The sequence below is a fragment of the Kogia breviceps genome, chromosome 4, assembly GCF_026419965.1.
Source record: "Kogia breviceps isolate mKogBre1 chromosome 4, mKogBre1 haplotype 1, whole genome shotgun sequence".
Classification (NCBI taxonomy): domain Eukaryota; kingdom Metazoa; phylum Chordata; class Mammalia; order Artiodactyla; family Physeteridae; genus Kogia; species Kogia breviceps.
In genome coordinates, this window is record NC_081313.1 from 125,064,301 (window position 1) to 125,085,890 (window position 21,590).

At 43.9% G+C, this 21,590-nt stretch overlaps 1 long non-coding RNA gene across 1 annotated transcript in view; it reads left to right on the top strand.

Moving 5' to 3' along the window:
- The window catches only part of LOC136794060 (uncharacterized), a 164,602-nt gene extending 151,962 nt beyond the window's left edge, over positions 1-12,640 (top strand). Inside the window, exons 5-6 of the long non-coding RNA XR_010840277.1 lie at positions 7,416-7,508; positions 10,985-12,640. This is a non-coding gene — a long non-coding RNA (uncharacterized lncRNA). The remainder of the gene's footprint in view (positions 1-7,415; positions 7,509-10,984) is intronic.
- The last annotated feature ends 8,950 nt before the right edge of the window (positions 12,641-21,590 follow it).

A 21,590-nucleotide genomic window follows, 5' to 3' on the forward strand; every position in this document is an offset into this window, starting at 1 on the left:
CCTCTGTTAGGGAGAGCCTTAGGACCTCATTTTCGGACAGCATCAAGGCTTACTTTGGGTCAGTTTCAGGACCTTGGTAAGACCTGGGTCAGGATATTAACTCAGGATAGTATCAGGACTTTAGATATTGGCGGCAGTAGGGCCTTAGTTAGAGTCAGTGTCAGGGTCTGAGTTAGGAATATCATTATGGGCTTTGTGAGGTATAGTGTCAGGGACTGAGCTAGGAGTAGTGTCAGGGTCCGAGATACATGTAATGTCAGGGTCTTGGTTAGGAACAGTGTCAGGGCCTGGGTTAGCACGAGTCTCCAGGCCGTAGTTAGGGACAGGTTCAGAGCATCGGGAGTAATTTCAGCGCCTTATTTATGTTCAGCATCAGGGATGATTTAGTTAGCATAAGAGGAGCCATTCCTGCAAGAGCCCTGAAGGCCAACACACAAGAATGTAAAAGTGAACCATGCATGCTGCTATGAAGGAATTTTCCACAGCAGTTGAGTACACTTTGTTTAAGGTTAACAAGAGTTTAAAAATTATTTTTTTAAGAAACCAATATTCATATGATGAAAGAATTTCATCATGAAGGATCTCTTTCCCTAAACTTGACATTAGCTAAAGTCAAGATTAGATTAAGGTCTAGGGGTAGTGTCAGTTAATGACCTAGATTTGGTGTCAAGACCTTAGTTACTTAGAGAATCAAGGCCTAAAATTTAGGACCTGCGTCAAGATTTTCGGTAGGGACAGCGTCAGACCTGACTTATGGAGAACGTCAGGGCCTGAGTGAGGCCTAGCGTCAGCCCCCTAGCTGCAGACACAGTCAGGGCATGACTTAGGAGCAGCATAAACACCTTGGTTGGGTCAGCGAAAGGTCATAGTGAAAGACATGAGCAGGCCTTGAGTGAGTCACAGAATCAAGGCCTCCATTAGGGAAAGCTTCAGGGCCTGAGTTAGGCACAGCCTCAGGTCTTCACTTAAGGACACCGACAGGTCTGGGACAGTGTCAGGATCGTGCATAGAAATGTGTCAGGAAATTATCTCAGGACAGTGTCCGGATTTTAGTTATTGATTGCAACAGGTCCCATGTTAGGGACAGATTCCGGGCTTTAGTGAGAGATAGTGTCAAGGCCTTTGTTCGGATTGGTCAGGGCTTAGTTAGGGATACTATTAGGGTTTCATTTAGGATAAGATGCAGGACATTAGCTTGGGACAAAGTCAGGTTCTGGGCCGGGGATAGCGTCACGAAATGACCCAGGAAATGCGTGAAGACCTTCGTTATTGAGAGCCTCAGGGCCTTACTTAGGACCAGTGTGAGGGCCTAAATCAGGACCACTGCCAGGGCTTCCTACACAGACAGCGTCAGAGCATAAGGAAGGTACAGCCAAAGGGCCTAAGTGAGGCTTATCTTTAGGGCCTGAGTTAGGGACACTGTCAGGGCATGACTTAGGAGCAGCAGAAGGGCCTCTGTGGGATCAGCGTCAGGTTCTTCATTAAAGACATTTTCAGGGCCTCTGTTAGGGAGAGCCTCAGGACCTCATTTTCGGACAGCATCAAGGCTTACTTTGGGTCAGTTTCAGGACCTTGGTAAGACCTGGGTCAGGATATTAACTCAGGATAGTATCAGGACTTTAGATATTGGCGGCAGTAGGGCCTTAGTTAGAGTCAGTGTCAGGGTCTGAGTTAGAAATATCATTATGGCCTTTGTTAGGTATAGTGTCAGGGAGTGAGCTAGGAGTAGTGTCAGGGTCCGAGTTATGTGTAATGTCAGGGTCTTGGTTAGGGACAGTGTCAGTGCCTGGGTTAGCACGAGTCTCCAGGCCGTAGTTAGGGACAGGTTCAGAGCATTGGGAGTAATTTCAGCGCCTTATTTTTGTTCAGTATCAGGGATGATTTAGTTAGCATAAGAGGAGCCATTCCTGCAAGAACCCTGAAGGCCAACACACAAGAATGTAAAAGTGAACCATGCATGCTGCTATGAAGGAATATTCCACAGCAGTTGAGTACACTTTGTTTAAGGTTAACAAGAGTTTAAAAATTATTTTTTTAAGAAACCAATATTCATATGATGAAAGAATTTCGTCGTAAAGAATCTCTTTCCCTAAACTTGACATTAGCTAAAGTCCAGATTAGATTAAGGTCTAGGGGTAGTGTCAGTTAATGACCTAGATTTGGTGTCAAGACCGTAGTTACTTAGAGAATCAAGGCCTAAAATTTAGGACCTGCGTCAAGATTTTCAGTAGGGAGAGCGTCAGACCTGACTTATGGAGAACGTCAGGGCCTGAGTGAGGCCTAGCGTCAGCCTCCTAGCTGGAGAAACAGTCAGAGTATGACTTTGGAGCCGCATAAACACCTTGGTTAGGTCAGCAAAAGCTCATAGTGAAAGACATGAGCAGGCCTTGAGTGAGTCACAGAATCAAGGCCTCAGTTAGGGAAAGCTTCAGGGCCTGAGTTAGGAACAGCCTCAGGTCTTCACTTAAGGACGGCAACAGGCTTTCTTTTGGAAAGTATCAGAACAGTGGATAGAAATGAGTCAGAATATTAGCTCAGGACAGTGTCCTTTTTTTAGTTATTGATTGCAGCAGGGACCATTAGGGACAGATTCCGGGCGTTCGTGAGAGATAGTGCGAAGGCCTTTGTTAGGTTTCATCAGGGCTTAGTTTGGGAGAGTATTAGGGCTTCATTTAGGATAAGATGCAAGACATTAGCTTGGGACAGAGTCAGGTTCCGGGCCAGGGATAGTGTCAGGAAACGACAAAGAGAAAGCGTGAAGACCTTCGTTATTGAGAGCCTCAGGGCCTTACTTAGGACCAGCGTGAGGGCCCAAATCAGGACCACTGCCAGGGCTTCCTATACAGACAGCGTCAGAGCATAAGGAAGGTACAGTCAAAGGGCCTAAGTGAGGCTTATCTTTAGGGCCTGAGTTAGGGACACTGTCAGGGCATGACTTAGGAGCAGCAGAAGGGCCTCTGTGGGATCAGTGTGAGGGTCTTCATTAAAGAAATTATCAGGGCCTCTGTTAGGGAGAGCCTCAGGACCTCATTTTCGGACAGCATCAAGGCTTACTTTGGGTCAGTTTCAGGACCTTGATAAGACCTGGGTCAGGATATTAACTCAGGATAGTATCAGGACTTTAGATATTGGTGGCAGTAGGGCCTTAGTTAGAGTCAGTGTCAGGGTTTGAGTTAGGAATATCATTATGGCCTTTGTTAGGTATAGTGTCAGGGACTGAGCTAAGAGTAGTGTCAGGGTCCGAGTTACGTGTAATGTCAGGGTCTTGGTTTGGGACAGTGTCAGGGCCTGGGTTAGCACGAGTCTCCAGGCCGTAGTTAGGGACAGGTTCACAGCATGGGGAGTAATTTCAGCGACTTATTTATGTTCAGCATCAGGGTTGATTTAGTTAGCATAAGAGGAGCCATTCCTGCAAGAACCCTGAAGGCCAACACACAAGAATGTAAAAGTGAACCATGCACGCTGCTATGAACGAATATTCCACAGCAGTTGAGTACACTTTAAGGTTAACAAGAGTTTAAAAATTATTCTTTTAAGAAACCAATATTCATATGATGAAAGAATTTCATCGTAAAGAATCTCTTTTTCTAAACTTGACATTAGTTAAAGTCCAGATTAGATTAAGGTCTAGGGGTAGTGTCAGTTAATGACCTAGATTTGGTGTCAAGACCTTAGTTACTTAGAGAATCATGGCCTAATTTAGGACCTGGGTCAGTGTTTTGGGTAGGGACAGCGTCAGTCCTGACTTATGGAGAAGGTCAAGGCCTGAGTGAGGCCTAGCGTCAGCCCCCTAGCTGCAGACACTGTCAGGGCATGACTTAGGAGCAGCATCAGGGCCTTGGTTGGCTCAGCGAAAGGTCATAGTGAAAGACATGAGCAGGGCTTGAGTGAGTCACAGAATCTAGGCCTCGGTTAAGGAAAGCTTCAGGGCCTGAGTTAGGCACAGCGTCAGGTCTTCACTTAAGGATACCGATAGAGCTTTTTTTGGGACAGTCAGGATGGTGCATAGAAATGTGTCAGGAAATTATCTCAGGACAGTGTCTGTATTTTAGTTATTCGTTGCAGCAGGGACCATTAGGGACAGATTCCGGGCCGTAGTGAGATATAGTGTTAAGGCCTTAGTTAGGATTAGTCTGGGCCTTTGTCACGGAGTGTATTAGGGTTTCATTTAGGATAAGATGCAGGACATTAGCTTGGGACAGAGTTAGGTCCGTTCCAGGCATAGTGCCAGGAAATTATTGAGAGCATCAGGACCTTAGTTAGGCCCAGTGACAGGGCCCTAAATCCGGACGTCTTCCAGCGTTTCGTATACAGGTAGCGTCAGAGCTTATCTAAAGTACAGCCAAAGGGCTTAAGTGAGGCCTGTCTTTAGGGCCTGAGTTAGTGCCAGTGTCAGGACATGTCTTAGGAGCAGCATAAGGGCCTCTGTGGGATCAATGTGAGAGTCTTCTTTGAAGACATTATCAGGGATTCTATTAGGGATAGCCTCATGCCCCCATTTATGGACAGCATCAAGGCTTACTTTGGGTCAGTTTCAGGAGCTTGGTAAGACCTGGGTCAGGATATTAGCTCAGGATGATGTCAGGACTTTAGATATTGTTGGCATCTTGGCCTTAGTTTGAGACAGCGTCAGGGACTGAGTTAGGGAGAATTTCAGGGCCTTAGTTATGCTAGAGACTCCAAGACCTTCCCTGAATTCTAAAGGGCAGATTCGAACAGTTGCTAATCATGGAAAGGAGGGACTGCACAGACCAAAGAAGAACAGAATAGAATGAACAGTGCAGCCTTGGGCCAAGATTCTGGTTTTGCCTCAAGGGATACAGTTAAGAGCATCTTTGGGCTCTTTAGCAACCTAAACCCCCCCACAAAATAGAAGATTTTAGTCTTCATTCCAGAGAAGGTCCTCAAGAGACCATCTGAGGTCAGGTTATATTTAGTTAAGGCCCTGTACACGCAGTAATCCTTAGGACACCTGTCTCCTTAAACCACTGCTGTAAAACTCCTCACCAGATCCTCCTGCATTGGGACACACGGTTTTTGAGGGTCAGAGTTTTCTGTGTCCCCCTTTGGCTGCCAAAGGAGTAAAGCTATTCTTTTCTACTTCCTGCAAACCTCTCTCTCTGAGATTTGATTTGGCACTGGTGCACAGAGGTTGAGTTTTCGACATCAAATTTAGTACCCAATGTGGGGCTGACTTGGGGATCCCCCTGTGGGTCCCCTGACTTGATCGGACACTGAGATTTTCTCCACACTAGTCTTTTTCGAGAGAGTGTAAGGTTGGAGAATTCCTTTAGAGGCCAAACCGCCTGGGACCCTTGCCTGGAAAGGCCAAGCCCCAGTCATCCCAGCAGTTAGAACTCTAGGGCAGGAGTAGATGGTGGAAGAGGAACCACCCTAGCAGCTGCCGAGGCCGTCTTTGCCTTGAGGACGTTCCTCTGTTCCTCCTGCCTGGACTGCCCTGAATGTCCTACTCCAAGGGATTATTTTGGGGAACCAGAAAAATAGCATTTGGGATGTTGCAGCACCTCAGCCAGTGTGTGGTAACTCCCCTGGCAAGCAGTCTGAGGTCCTTTTAGCCCTGTACATTTGAGGGAACCTTGGTTCCCATTTGGGTGACTTTTCATTCCAGGAAATCTCATTTGGAAGGTGAACCACTTGGACAGAGGTCACAGGCTAAGTTGAGACTTGGAAGCTGATTTGAGTCTTGTGCTGTTTGGTTGTTGGTTTCTCTTTGGTTTCTGGTTCCTTTGGTGTGAGGCTTCCATTGGTGTTTAGGATTTTGTTGTGTTCTTAGTCCGTGGTGTGAGTGTTCCATGGTTCAAACGTAAGAAGTGCTTCTTCTTCGGTTCCATCTGAGAGCCAATGGGCAAAATCCTGGCAGACTGGTCAACCTATAGTTGTAAACCTAAGAGTAAGAAAAGAATGAAATTCTATTGTAATTTTGTCTGGCCAATGTATGGATACATTCTTGAAAAATGAGGAAAGGTGGTCTTTGAATGATAGCCTAAATGACTATAGTATCCTTCAGCTAGAGTTATTTTGTCACAGGAGGAGAAAGACAAAAGAAATTCCATATGTTCAAGCATTTATGAAACTACGTAATAAAGAAGGTGAGCGGCTAGGTAACAGGCTGATGGTACAAAGAGAAAAGAAAGTCACTTTTTACTAGAGCTCGTTGTGTCTGAATGCAGAAAAAAATAAGGGACAACATAAGATGGATACAGAAGGTGGTGAACATTTGTGAAAAGGGAACATGGAGGGAAGAGTTGTACCTGACCACGATATTCTAAGATGGATTTTGTTGGAAGTGGGTTAGGGCAAGCCTGCATTTTGTTTCTCCCTCCAAAGTTTTCTTAGAATGCTGCTTTTGATTGTGAACAGCTGGTGAGTTCCTTTGCCTGTGTCTGTGATCTGTATTTTTGTTTGAAATCTCTTTACTTTGGTTCAGTGAATAAGCGTTTTTTGGCCAATTCTAACCGTTCTTTTGATCTCCAGCTAACTTTGGGATGCTTTAGAAGGCCCTTGAGCTATCTCAGAGAGAAATGTTTGATTAGTATATTAAATTACCTGGAATTCCTAAAAATCTAGTATGTCCTGGTAAAATTGGAAGTCCTTCCCCTCAAGCTACTTAGGACTTGGAGCAATTGGATAAATGACACCTCTGTATTGAAGTGTGTATTTATGAAAGTTACTGTGTTGGCTTCATTTTGCCCCGATGTTTAAGAGGAAAGGAAAATTACATAGTGAAGTTATCAGAATGTAATGACTCATGATGTATCACTGTTTGCTTTAGGTCTACTGCTAAAAGCACATGTACAATGCTTGTGTGACAATTGGGTATGAATAATAAAATGTATGGCCTATAGAAAGCGTTTTGTCATTAACATACCTCTGAGCATGTTCACGATACCTGATCAGTATTCCCCCAAAGTGGATTAACTAGGCAAATAACAAGGAGGCCTAGCACTGAGGGACATGATCTACACCAGGGCCAAACAGCTGAATCATTCTGGCACTGAGGGATTGACATTTTGATCATCAGTGCTTTCTATTGAAAGACTTGGAATCAAAAGGGAAAAAAACTTCACGTATTGAGGTGTGAGGAAATCTCTCTGGCTTATACATGGTTTAACTTAAATTATACTGACCAGAGTGGCCTGTTTTGTGGCCTTTTAGATACGAATTGTACATCTGCTTTGGCATTGAGGAAGGGAATGCATTTTACAGTCAAAAAGGAGTAGTAACTATGGTTCAGACATCCAAGATAAACCTAAGTGACCTTTGTAGATGTGATTTAGATGCATTCCTGAGTTCTTTTTCTGTTTTCTTTTTAAGTTTTTTTTTGGATGTGGACCATTTTTTAAGTCTATTGAATTTGTTACAATATTGTTTCTGTTTCATGTTTTGGTTTTTAGGCCACGAGGCATGTGAGATCTTAGCTCCCTGCCCAGGGCTCAAACCGGCACCTTCTGTGATAGAAGGCGAAGTCTTAACCATTGAGCCACCAGGTAAGTCCCCGCATAACTGTATTGTTGAAATTGAATTTCTGAGCTACATCAGACTCAGGATGCCACTAGCCATTCTGAAAACAATGTCTGCTGGTAGCTGCAACCGTACGTTTTCAAGGACTCCTATCTTAACTATTAAATTTCAAACAGTGACTTTAGATCAGATACTAATAGAAAGATGAGACATATGTGTAGTGTTCAGTAACTCCTGTTATGGATATGTCAATACTACATCAGAAGTTAAAACCTACTTAGGTAGAATTAGACAACTGGCTACGAAGTCTCTCTGAAGTGCCAGTTCCAGACCAGGTTTCAGGCTTATTCTGCTGAATTCCTAAGGGGATGCACACTTTGGGATGGCATCAGGACTTTAGTAAGGACAGTGTCAGGACCATGGTAAGAGATGGATCAAGATATTAGCTCAGGATAGTGTCAGCACGTTAGTTATTGGCGGCAGCAAGGCTGATGTTAGGGACAGCATCAGAACCTGAGATAGACCAAATATCAAGGCCTAGGCTAAGACTAGGGTCAGGGCCTTTGTTAGGGACAATGACAAGGCCAGGGTTAGGCCTAGCATGAGGATGTGAGTTAGGGACAACCTCAGGGCCTCACTTCGGGACAGTGTCAGGGCTTACTTAGGGAAAGGGTCAGTTAGGGTTCGGGCACAGGTTAGGATTAGGGTAAAGATTAGGCTATGGCTACGGGTTAGGGTTTTATGGGTTAGGGCACGGTTTAGGATTAGGGTACGGCTTAGGTTTAAGCATTTGGGTTAGGGTTAGGGCACAGGTTAGGATTAGGGTAAAGATTGGGGTATGGATACGTGTTAGTGTACGAGTTAGGATTAGCGTACAGGTTAGAGTTAAGTTTAGGGTTAGGGCACGGGTTAGGATTAGGGTATAGTTTAAGGTATGTCTATGGGTTAGAGTTAGTGTATGGGTTAGATTTAGGGTATGCTTTAGGGTTGGGGTATTTATGAAACCTCTCCCACTCTCCCGATATCACTTAGCAGGTAAAGTAATATTATTTCAGCTCCAGGAATGGAGAAGAATATAGACGCTAGGATAAGACAAATAACACACACATTATAAATAAATCTCATTAGGATTTTGTTTGTAACCTGTACATTAAAACACTAGTGCTTAGGAAATCTATTGGAGGCAGAAGCAGTAAAGGGTAGTTTTATGGGAATAACATCACAGATTTTCTGTAGAATACACAGATTTTGACTGGTTAGCAAGTCAAGGAGGCATGCTTTTGTTCTGAAGATATAAACCCTCTTTTAAATTGAGCTCTTATTGGAAGTTAGACATTTTCTCTTGCTGTTGTATTGTTTTGTATTTGCATGATTATTCTGCTTGCATCTCCCTTGTTAAACCGTTGATTTGGGAAAGAGGGCCATTACTGAAAGGAGGTAACAGAATTTTTCTCAAAAACAGAAGGAAATGGTTCTCACCTAACTATTAAGAAATAATCTCTATACTGGTGTACTGACAGAATTATGATTCAGGGATAATAATCCTATGTTGTAACAAGGGAAATTTAAAAAGATTAAGAGAAAAGATAATATTTTACCACTTGCTATCCTTTCCCACTCTGAAATGACCAGTATAATGTGGAGAATTCTCATTTCATCTGTAAGGAATGCATAAATTAGGATATGGGGGTTAACAGACATGTACTGATACATATGAAAGACATGATCAAAAAACACCTAAGGAATACAGAGAGAGGTCTACTCAACACTCTGTAATAACCTACACGGGAAAGGATCCAAAGATGAATAGATCGATACATACATATGATGAACCAGATGCTGTACACCTAGAACACACACAACATTTTCATCCAATTGGCTGTGATACTAGATAACAATTAAATTTTAAAAAACACACAAGAAGTAAGGAGATATAAGCTCTTGGGGCTTTGCCCTGGCACACTGCACTCTCATTTGCAGCCTAGGAACACAATCTCCGGGAAGCCTCTGTTGCAGGAAAACCCAGAGTTGGAAATGGAGAAATGCTGCCGCCTTGTGGCCGTTTCCCGCAAGAGCGGCTTTAAACGCATAGCTATGGGTCACGTAACATTCACAAGGACTCAGGCCTCTAAAAGATACCTGCCCTCAAAAAAAAAAAAAATGTCCTGAGCTCGGCAGTGGTGAAAAAAATTCAAAGCAGGCAAATGTGTCAAAGAGATAGTATGAAGAGGTAAGTTTTCCTCACTCTTTATCAAAAAAAGGAAAATGGAGAAAAGCTCAACATCAGGAATGATCAGACTCCTCTAACCTACAAAAAGCTTTCAGCTCACCCAAGTTAACTACCGTCAGCCAAAAGACTACAAACAATAAATGCTGAAGGGGTTTTAGAGAACTCTGTTCCCTCTGTCTGCGGAGGACATGTCTAGTTGTAACAGCCAATAATGAGAACAGAAAGGAGCTGCGTTTTCAATTAAAAATTGAGCCACCCTTCCATCCAGAACACCCACAGCTGAGCCGCTCACCTGAGAAGACAGGCTGCAAGAGCTGCACTCCACGAGTTTTCACAGTAGCCAAGACACCGAAGCAACCCAAATGTCCATCAACAGATGAATGGATAAGAAGAGCTGGTCCGTGGACACAGTGGACTATTCGCCATGGAAAACAAGGAAACACTGCTCTTTGAGGCACCCGAGATGAGCCTAGAGATCATCACAGAACATGAGTTAAGTCGGAGAGCAAAAGACATACCGTATGACATCACGTATAGGCGTTATCTAACAGCTGACAGAAATGAACATATTTCCACAAAGAAAGACACTCACACACGTAGAAAACAAACTAAGCTGATGTAAAATGAAAGGTGGGGGGAATGGATAAATTAAGATTAGTGTCACCATATGTGTACAAATACATATTAAACATATATATCAAACAGACCGACCATATAACAAGGGAGGTCACCAGAACACTCTGCAATAATTTACATGGGAAGAGGATCTGTACAAATATATATATATATATATATATATATATATATATATATATATATATATATATATAAAACGTACAAAGGAACCAGATTCTGTACATCTAGGACCAACAATATTCTAATCATTACCCCGATTTAAAAAAATTAAAAGAGCGAACAAGAAGTAATGTGACATAAACTTCTGGGGTTTTTTCCTGGCACATTCCATTCTAATGGACAACCTGGGAACAGGACTTCCAGAAGGGCTCTGCTGCCCTAGTAACCACATGTGGGAATGTAGCAATGCTGACGCCTTGTGGCCGTTTCCCACAGCAGCAGCTTTAAAGTCAGTGCTAATGGTCACTCAATATTCACACACATTGCAGGCTTGTAAATGACACCTGCCCTCCAAAAAAAATACTGGGGTCGAAAATCGACCAAAAAAGTCAAAAGAGGGCAACCTTCCAAGGAGACAATTTCAAGAGGTTTATTGTACTCACGGTTTTTTTTTTTTTTTCTGTTTTTGTTTAACAGAATAAAAAAAGTCGCGGAAAAATGCTGAACCTTAGGAATTATTAGACACGAAAATACACGTTACAGAAACCTATCATGTCACACCACTCAGCATGGCCATCAGCGAAACTTCTGCAAACAAGAAATGCTGAAGGGGTGGTGAAGAAATGCGTACCCTCGGTTCTAAGTGGGTCGTGGTAAGAGCCCCTAAGGAAAACACAGTGGAGTTGCCTGGAAAGGGTCAACATTGAGCGACCGTTCAATCAAGCACACCCACTGCTGGGTCTATCGCCTGAGAGGATGAGAATCAAAAAAGACACGGGCTGGCAATCCTGCAATCCAGCAATGTTTACCGTAGCCAACACTTGGAAGCAATGAAAATGCCCAGCCACAGAGGAATGCAGAAAGGAGCAGTGGTCCATGGACACAGTGGAAGAGTCCTCCAGTGAAAAGTAGAAATTCCATTTTAAAAACAGATATAAGTAAGGAGACATCAGCTTTGGGGGGTTTCTCCAGACACATCCCACCGTCATTGATAACCGAGGAACACCACTGGCAGGAAGGTCTGCTTCACTAGTTACCAGAGTGGGAAACGCAGAAATGCTGCAGCCCCCTGGCCCTTACCTGCACCGGCAGCTTGAAAACCCGTGCTAATGGTCACTTCATGTGCACAAGTCCTGGAGGGCTGTCAATGAAACCTGCCCTCAAAATGTCTTGAGGGAGGTAGTGGCCAAAATATTTCAAAAGGTGGCACACACTTCAGGAAAAGAATGTGATGAGGAAAGCTACACACACAGTTTGAAAAATAAACGACATCCCTGAAAGCTCAATTTCAAGGCTTTATGAGACGCATGCAAATCCAACCACAGAGGTATCGGCTCACACCAGTCAGAAGAACCATCAGCAACAAAACTACCAACAATTCATGCTGAAGGGGTGGTGGAGACGTGCATACCCTCTAGGTTAAGTGGGACTTTGCCGCCAGCCGCGGCGGGTCCTCAAAGTGTAGCAACAACCGACGAGAGGGGGTAGGGAACTGAACGCACCAAGGTATGGGATCAGAAGGGCACAAGCAACTGACGGTCGCAAGGCAAGTTTAATAACAAAGCACAGCCATATATATACCCCTAAAGCAGGGAATTTGCTTCGTCACGCCTTATCGGCATCAGCTGGTTGGTTGGCTTCTCGGCTTAGTCACACCTTATCAGCATGAGCTGGTTGGTTGGCTGCCCGGCTTCTCCCTCAAAGGCACCAATTTGCCCTCCAGGGTTGCTTTTCCTAGCTTTAGGGAACAACCAGGGACTCCCAGTAACTGAGCAGGTCCCTGGAGCGATTTGGCCAAAGACCATCTCCTTTTGTATGTTCATACCATAAAGTCCAGGCTGCATACCAAGGAGAGTACAGTCGGGCCCTGAGGCTTATGAGGGTCTTAGTGGCGCCTTCCTCAGAGGGCAATGCTCGCCACAGGACTTCACCTGGTAAGAGGCACTAATGGGAACAGAATGGAGGTGCCTTTACAAGGTAAACACTGAGTTACGATATGATCCAGCAGGCCCACTCGTGGGCCTATAACCGAAGAAAGAAGACAGAAGTGGAAAGACACAGGCAGGCAAATCTGCATTGCAGGAGTATTACAATAGCCAGGACATGGAAGCAAGCAGAAAGTCCATCAACAGATGAGTGGACAAAGAAGAACAGGGACCTGCACAGATGGAATGTTAGCCAAGGAACAAAAGGAAACAATGCCATCAACAGCACCATCGGTGAGGCTAGAGTTCATCACGCACCTTGCAGTAAGTCACAGAGCGAAAGAGACATATCCTACGATATCACTTATAGGTGTTCCCTAAAAATTGATATCACTGAAGATATTTCCACAGAGAAAGGCAATCACAGATGCAATAAACAGATTTATGGTTCACCCATGGACAGGTGTGAGAATTGTGTACATTAGGAAATTGGGTTTAAGAGAGAGATACAAACACAGGGGAAATACAAAATCACCAAAGGCCTACGGAATACCAAGAGAAGAGTACTCAACATTGTGTCATAAGCTACATGGGAAAAGGATCCAAAGACGACTAGATACATGTTTATGTGTAAAAGAGCCACCTCTTTCACACCTACAACAAGCAAAACATTGTAAACAAACTTGCTGTGAGAAAAAATAAACATTGAATTAAAAAACGAACAAGTCAGTCGTGAGACACAAACTTAAGGGGCTTTTTCCTGGCACAGTCCATTCTAATTGACAACGGAGAATACGACTTCCACGGAGGCTCTGTTGCCCGAGTAACCAGGTTTGGTAAAGGAGACCTGCTGCCGCCTTGTGGCCGTTTCTCAAAACAGCAGCTTTAAACCCAGTGCTAATGGTCACTTGATATCCAAAATCATTGCAGGCCTATAAATGACACCTGCCCTCAAAAACAATTCTTGGGTCGTCCATCGAGGAAAAAAACCTCAAAAGACGTGCACATTTCAAAACGACAATTTCAAGAGGCATATGTTGCGCACATTTTGTCTTCTCTTGCTTTCTTTCTCTTGTGATAAATAAAAGGGCATGGAAAAATGCTCAACATCAGGAATTAATTAAAGCCATGCAAATCCAGTCGACAAAAACGTTCACCCACAGTCGTCAGAGTGATCATCAGCCACAGAGTCTACAAAGAATAAACGCTCAAGGTGTTTTAGAGAACTCTGTGCCCTCTAGCTGCCGCTGGGACGTAACCTGGGAACAGCTAGTAGTGAGAACACCGTGGAGGTGCGTTGAAAGGTAAAAATTGAGCTAACATGTAATCGGGTAGGCCCACTGAAGGGCCTGTCTCCCGAGTAGACCAAAATCAAAAAGACACAGGCTGGCCATCCTGCACTGCAGCAGCATGTACCATCGCCAAGACTTGGAAGAAACCCAAATGTCCATCAACAGAACAATGCACCAAGAAGAAGGGGCCCATGTGCACAATGGAATATGTGCACATGCACATATGTTGCATGCACGGAAAAGCATGCAACAGTGCCGCTGGCACCACCGTAGAAGGATCTAGAGATACCCACCCAAAAGGAAGTACGAAAGAAACCGAAATATAAATATCCTATGACATCACTTATAGTTGTTACTTCAACATTGATACCCATGAAGTCATTTCCAAGAGAAGGCCGTGCATAGATCCAGAAAACCAACTATGCTTAACCAAGTGGAAAGGTGTAAGGAATGTATGAATTTGGATATGGCGGTTTACAGACATGTACTGATACATATGAAATATATAATCACAAAATACCTAAGGAATACCAAGAGAGGTCGACTCAACACTCTGTAATAACCTACACGGGAAAGGATCCAAAGATGAATAGATCGATACATACATGTGATGAACCAGATGCTGTACACCTAGAACACACACCACATTTTTATCCAATTGGCTGTGATACTAGATAACAATTAAATTTTTAAAAACACACAAGAAGTAAGGAGATATAAGCTCTTGGGGCTTTGCCCTGGCACACTGTACTCTCATTTGCAGCCTACGAACACAATTTCCAGGAAGCCTCTGTTGCAGGAAAACCCAGAGTTGGAAATGGAGAAATGCTGCCGCCTTGTGGCCGTTTCCCGCAAGAGCGGCTTCAAACGCATAGCTATGGGTCACTTAACATTCACAAGGACTCAGGCCTCTAAAAGACACCTGCCCTCAAAAAAAAAATATCCTGAGCTCGGCAGTGGCCAAAAAAATTCAAAGCAGGCAAATGTGTCAGAGATAGTATGGTAGAGGTAAGTTTTCCTCACTCTTTATCAAAAAAAGGAAAATGGAGTAAAGCTCAACATCAGGAATCATCAGACTCCTCTAACCTACAAAAAGCTTCCAGCTCCCCCAAGTTAACTACCGTCAGCCAAAAGACTACAAACAATAAATGCTGAAGGGGTTTTAGAGAACTCTGTTCCCTCTGTCTGCGGAGGACATGTCTAGTTGTAACAGCCAATAATGAGAACAGAAAGGAGCTGCGTTTTCAATTAAAAATTGAGCCACCCTTCCATCCAGAACACCCACAGCTGAGCCTCTCACCTGAGAAGACAGGCTGCAAGAGCTGCACTCCACGAGTTTTCACAGTAGCCAAGACACCGAAGCAACCCAAATGTCCATCAACAGATGAATGGATAAGAAGAGCTGGTCCGTGGACACAGTGGACTATTCGCCATGGAAAACAAGGAAACACTGCTCTTTGAGGCACCCGAGATGAGCCTAGAGATCATCACAGAACATGAGTTAAGTCGGAGAGCAAAAGGCATACCGTATGACATCACGTATAGGCGTTATCTAACAGCTGACACAAATGAACATATTTCCACAAAGAAAGACACTCACACACTTAGAAAACAAACTAAGCTTATGTAAAATGAAAGGTGGGGGGAATGGATAAACTAAGATTAGTGTCACCATATGTGTACAAATACATATTAAATATATATATCAAACAGACCGACCATATAGCAACGGAGGTCACCAGAACACTCTGCAAAAATTTACATGGGAAGAGGATCTGTACAAGAATATATATATATATATATGTATATATATAACGTACAAATGAACCAGATTCTGTACATCTAGGACCAACAATATTCTAATCATTACCCCGATTTAAAAAAATTAAAAGAACGAACAAGAAGTAATGTGACATACACTTCTGGGGTTTTTTCCTGGCACATTCCATTCTAATGGACAACCTGGGAACAGGACTTCCAGAAGGGCTCTGCTGCCCTAGTAACCACATGTGGGAATGTAGCAATGCTGACGCCTTGTGGCCGTTTCCCACAGCAGCAGCTTTAAAGTCAGTGCTAATGGTCACTCAATATTCACACACATTGCAGGCTTGTAAATGACACCTGCCCTCCAAAAAAAATCCTGGGGTCGAAAATCGACCAAAAAAGTCAAAAGAGGGCAACCTTCCAAGGAGACAATTTCAAGAGGTTTATTGTACTCACGGTTTTTTTTCTGTTTTTGTTTAACAGAATAAAAAAAGTCGCGGAAAAATGCTGAACCTTAGGAATTATTAGACACGAAAATACACGTTACAGAAACCTATCATGTCACACCACTCAGCATGGCCATCAGCGAAACTTCTGCAAACAAGAAATGCTGAAGGGGTGGTGAAGAAATGCGTACCCTCGGTTCTAAGTGGGTCGTGGTAAGAGCCCCTAAGGAAAACACAGTGGAGTTGCCTGGACAGGGTCAACATTGAGCGACCGTTCAATCAAGCACACCCACTGCTGGGTCTATCGCCTGAGAGGATGAGAATCAAAAAAGACACGGGCTGGCAATCCTGCAATCCAGCAATGTTTACCGTAGCCAACACTTGGAAGCAATGAAAATGTCCAGCCACAGAGGAATGCAGAAAGGAGAAGTGGTCCATGGACACAATGGAAGAGTGCTCCAGTGAAAAGGAGAAATTCCATTTTAAAAACAGATATAAGTAAGGAGACATCAGCCTTGGGGGGTTTCTCCAGACACATTCCACCGTCATTGATAACCGAGGAACACCACTGGCAGGAAGGTCTGCTTCACTAGTTACCAGAGTGGGAAACGCAGAAATGCTGCAGCCCCCTGGCCGTTACCTGCACCGGCAGCTTGAAAACCCGTGCTAATGGTCACTTCATGTGCACAAGTCCTGGAGGGCTGTCAATGAAACCTGCCCTCAAAATGTCTTGAGGGAGGTAGTGGCCAAAATATTTCAAAAGGTGGCACACACTTCAGGAAAAGAATGTGATGAGGAAAGCTACACACACAGTTTGAAGAATAAACGACATCCCTGAAAGCTCAATTTCAAGGCTTTATGAGACGCATGCAAATCCAACCACAGAGGTATCGGCTCACACCAGTCAGAAGAACCATCAGCAACAAAACTACCAACAATTCATGCTGAAGGGGTGGTGGAGACGTGCATACCCTCTAGGTTAAGTGGGACTTTGCCGCCAGCCGCGGCGGGTCCTCAAAGTGTAGCAACAACCGACGAGAGGGGGTAGGGAACTGAACGCACCAAGGTATGGGATCAGAAGGGCACAAGCAATTGACGGTCGCAAGGCAAGTTTAATAACAAAGCACAGCCATATATATACCCCTAAAGCAGGGAATTTGCTTCGTCACGCCTTATCGGCATCAGCTGGTTGGTTGGCTTCTCGGCTTAGTCACACCTTATCAGCATGAGCTGGTTGGTTGGCTGCCCGGCTTCTCCCTCAAAGGCACCAATTTGCCCTCCAGGGTTGCTTTTCCTAGCTTTAGGGAACAACCAGGGACTCCCAGTAACTGAGCAGGTCCCTGGAGCGATTTGGCCAAAGACCATCTCCTTTTGTATGTTCATACCATAAAGTCCAGGCTGCATACCAAGGAGAGTACAGTCGGGCCCTGAGGCTTATGAGGGTCTTAGTGGCGCCTTCCTCAGAGGGCAATGCTCGCCACAGGACTTCACCTGGTAAGAGGCACTAATGGGAACAGAATGGAGGTGCCTTTACAAGGTAAACACTGAGTTACGATATGATCCAGCAGGCCCACTCGTGGGCCTATAACCGAAGAAAGAAGACAGAAGTGGAAAGACACAGGCAGGCAAATCTGCATTGCAGGAGTATTACAATAGCCAGGACATGGAAGCAAGCAGAAAGTCCATCAACAGATGAGTGGACAAAGAAGAACAGGGACCTGCACAGATGGAATGTTAGCCAAGGAACAAAAGGAAACAATGCCATCAACAGCACCATCGGTGAGGCTAGAGTTCATCACGCACCTTGCAGTAAGTCACAGAGCGAAAGAGACATATCCTACGATATCACTTATAGGTGTTCCCTAAAAATTGATATCACTGAAGATATTTCCACAGAGAAAGGCAATCACAGATGCAATAAACAGATTTATGGTTCACCCATGGACAGGTGTGAGAATTGTGTACATTAGGAAATTGGGTTTAAGAGAGAGATACAAACACAGGGGAAATACAAAATCACCAAAGGCCTACGGAATACCAAGAGAAGAGTACTCAACATTGTGTCATAAGCTACATGGGAAAAGGATCCAAAGACGACTAGATACATGTTTATGTGTAAAAGAGCCACCTCTTTCACACCTACAACAAGCAAAACATTGTAAACAAACTTGCTGTGAGAAAAAATAAACATTGAATTAAAAAACGAACAAGTCAGTCGTGAGACACAAACTTAAGGGGCTTTTTCCTGGCACAGTCCATTCTAATTGACAACGGAGAATACGACTTCCACGGAGGCTCTGTTGCCCGAGTAACCAGGTTTGGTAAAGGAGACCTGCTGCCGCCTTGTGGCCGTTTCTCAAAACAGCAGCTTTAAACCCAGTGCTAATGGTCACTTGATATCCAAAATCATTGCAGGCCTATAAATGACACCTGCCCTCAAAAACAATTCTTGGGTCGTCCATCGAGGAAAAAAAACTCAAAAGACGTGCACATTTCAAAACGACAATTTCAAGAGGCATATGTTGCGCACATTTTGTCTTCTCTTGCTTTCTTTCTCTTGTGATAAATAAAAGGGCATGGAAAAATGCTCAACATCAGGAATTAATTAAAGCCATGCAGATGCAGTCGACAAAAACGTTCACCCACAGTCGTCAGAATGATCATCAGCCACAGAGTCTACAAAGAATAAACGCTCAAGGTGTTTTAGAGAACTCTGTGCCCTCTAGCTGCCGCTGGGACGTAACCTGGGAACAGCTAGTAGTGAGAACACCGTGGAGGTGCGTTGAAAGGTAAAAATTGAGCTAACATGTAATCGGGTAGGCCCACTGAAGGGCCTGTCTCCCGAGTAGACCAAAATCAAAAAGACACAGGCTGGCCATCCTGCACTGCAGCAGCATGTACCATCGCCAAGACTTGGAAGAAACCCAAATGTCCATCAACAGAACAATGCACCAAGAAGAAGGGGCCCATGTGCACAATGGAATATGAGCCACGGAAAAGCATGCAACAGTGCCGCTGGCACCACCGTAGAAGGATCTAGAGATACCCACCCAAAAGGAAGTACGAAAGAAACCCAAATATAAATATCCTATGACATCACTTATAGTTGTTACTTCAACATTGATACCCATGAAGTCATTTCCAAGAGAAGGCCGTGCATAGATCCAGAAAACCAACTATGCTTAACCACGTGGAAAGGTGTAAGGAATGTATGAATTTGGATATGGCGGTTTACAGACATGTACTGATACATATGAAATATATAATCACAAAATACCTAAGGAATACCAAGTGAGGTCGACTCAACACTCTGTAATAACCTACACGGGAAAGGATCCAAAGATGAATAGATCGATACATACATGTGATGAACCAGATGCTGTACACCTAGAACACACACCACATTTTTATCCAATTGTCTGTGATACTAGATAACAATTAAATTTTTAAAAACACACCAGAAGTAAGGAGATATAAGCTCTTGGGGCTTTGCCCTGGCACACTGCACTCTCATTTGCAGCCTAGGAACACAATTTCCAGGAAGCCTCTGTTGCAGGAAAACCCAGAGTTGGAAATGGAGAAATGCTGCCGCCTTGTGGCCGTTTCCCGCAAGAGCGGCTTCAAACGCATAGCTATGGGTCACTTAACATTCACAAGGACTCAGGCCTCTAAAAGACACCTGCCCTCAAAAAAAAAAAAATGTCCTGAACTCGGCAGTGGTGAAAAAAATTCAAAGCAGGCAAATGTGTCAAAGAGATAGTATGAAGAGGTAAGTTTTCCTCACTCTTTATCAAAAAAAGGAAAATGGAGAAAAGCTCAACATCAGGAATCATCAGACTCCTCTAACCTACGAAAAGCTTTCAGCTCCCCCAAGTTAACTACCGTCAGCCAAAAGACTACAAACAATAAATGCTGAAGGGGTTTTAGAGAACTCTGTTCCCTCTGTCTGCGGAGGACATGTCTAGTTGTAACAGCCAATAATGAGAACAGAAAGGAGCTGCGTTTTCAATTAAAAATTGAGCCACCCTTCCATCCAGAACACCCACAGCTGAGCCTCTCACCTGAGAAGACAGGCTGCAAGAGCTGCACTCCACGAGTTTTCACAGTAGCCAAGACACCGAAGCAACCCAAATGTCCATCAACAGATGAATGGATAAGAAGAGCTGGTCCGTGGACGCAGTGGACTATTCGCCATGGAAAACAAGGAAACACTGCTCTTTGAGGCACCCGAGATGAGCCTAGAGATCATCACAGAACATGAGTTAAGTCGGAAAGCAAAAGACATACCGTATGACATCACGTATAGGCGTTATCTAACAGCTGACAGAAATGAACATATTTCCACAAAGAAAGACACTCACACACTTAGAAAACAAACTAAGCTTATGTAAAATGAAAGGTGGGGGGAATGGATAAATTAAGATTAGTGTCACCATATGTGTACAAATACATATTAAATATATATATCAAACAGACCGACCATATAGCAAGGGAGGTCACCAGAGCACTCTGCAATAATTTACATGGGAAGAGGATCTGTACAAGAATATATATATACATATACATATATATATATATATATATATATATATATATATAACGTACAAATGAACCAGATTCTGTACATCTAGGACCAACAATATTCTAATCATTACCCCGATTTAAAAAAATTAAAAGAGCGAACAAGAAGTAATGTGACATAAACTTCTGGGGTTTTTTCCTGGCACATTCCATTCTAATGGACAACCTGGGAACAGGACTTCCAGAAGGGCTCTGCTGCCCTAGTAACCACATGTGGGAATGTAGCAATGCTGACGCCTTGTGGCCGTTTCCCACAGCAGCAGCTTTAAAGTCAGTGCTAATGGTCACTCAATATTCACACACATTGCAGGCTTGTAAATGACACCTGCCCTCCAAAAAAAATCCTGGGGTCGAAAATCGACCAAAAAAGTCAAAAGAGGGCAACCTTCCAAGAAGACAATTTCAAGAGGTTTATTGTACTCACGGTTTTTTTTCTGTTTTTGTTAAACAGAATTAAAAAAGGCGCGGAAAAATGCTGAACCTTAGGAATTATTAGACACGAAAATACACGTTACAGAAACCTATCATGTCACACCACTCAGCATGGCCATCAGCGAAACTTCTGCAAACAAGAAATGCTGAAGGGGTGGTGAAGAAATGCGTACCCTCGGTTCTAAGTGGGTCGTGGTAAGAGCCCCTAAGGAAAACACAGTGGAGTTGCCTGGACAGGGTCAACATTGAGCGACCGTTCAATCAAGCACACCCACTGCTGGGTCTATCGCCTGAGAGGATGAGAATCAAAAAAGACACGGGCTGGCAATCCTGCAATCCAGCAATGTTTACCGTAGCCAACACTTGGAAGCAATGAAAATGGCCAGCCACAGAGGAATGCAGAAAGGAGAAGTGGTCCATGGACACAGTGGAAGAGTGCTCCAGTGAAAAGGAGAAATTCCATTTTAAAAACAGATATAAGTAAGGAGACATCAGCCTTGGGGGGTTTCTCCAGACACATTCCACCGTCATTGATAACCGAGGAACACCACTGGCAGGAAGGTCTGCTTCACTAGTTACCAGAGTGGGAAACGCAGAAATGCTGCAGCCCCCTGGCCGTTACCTGCAACGGCAGCTTGAAAAC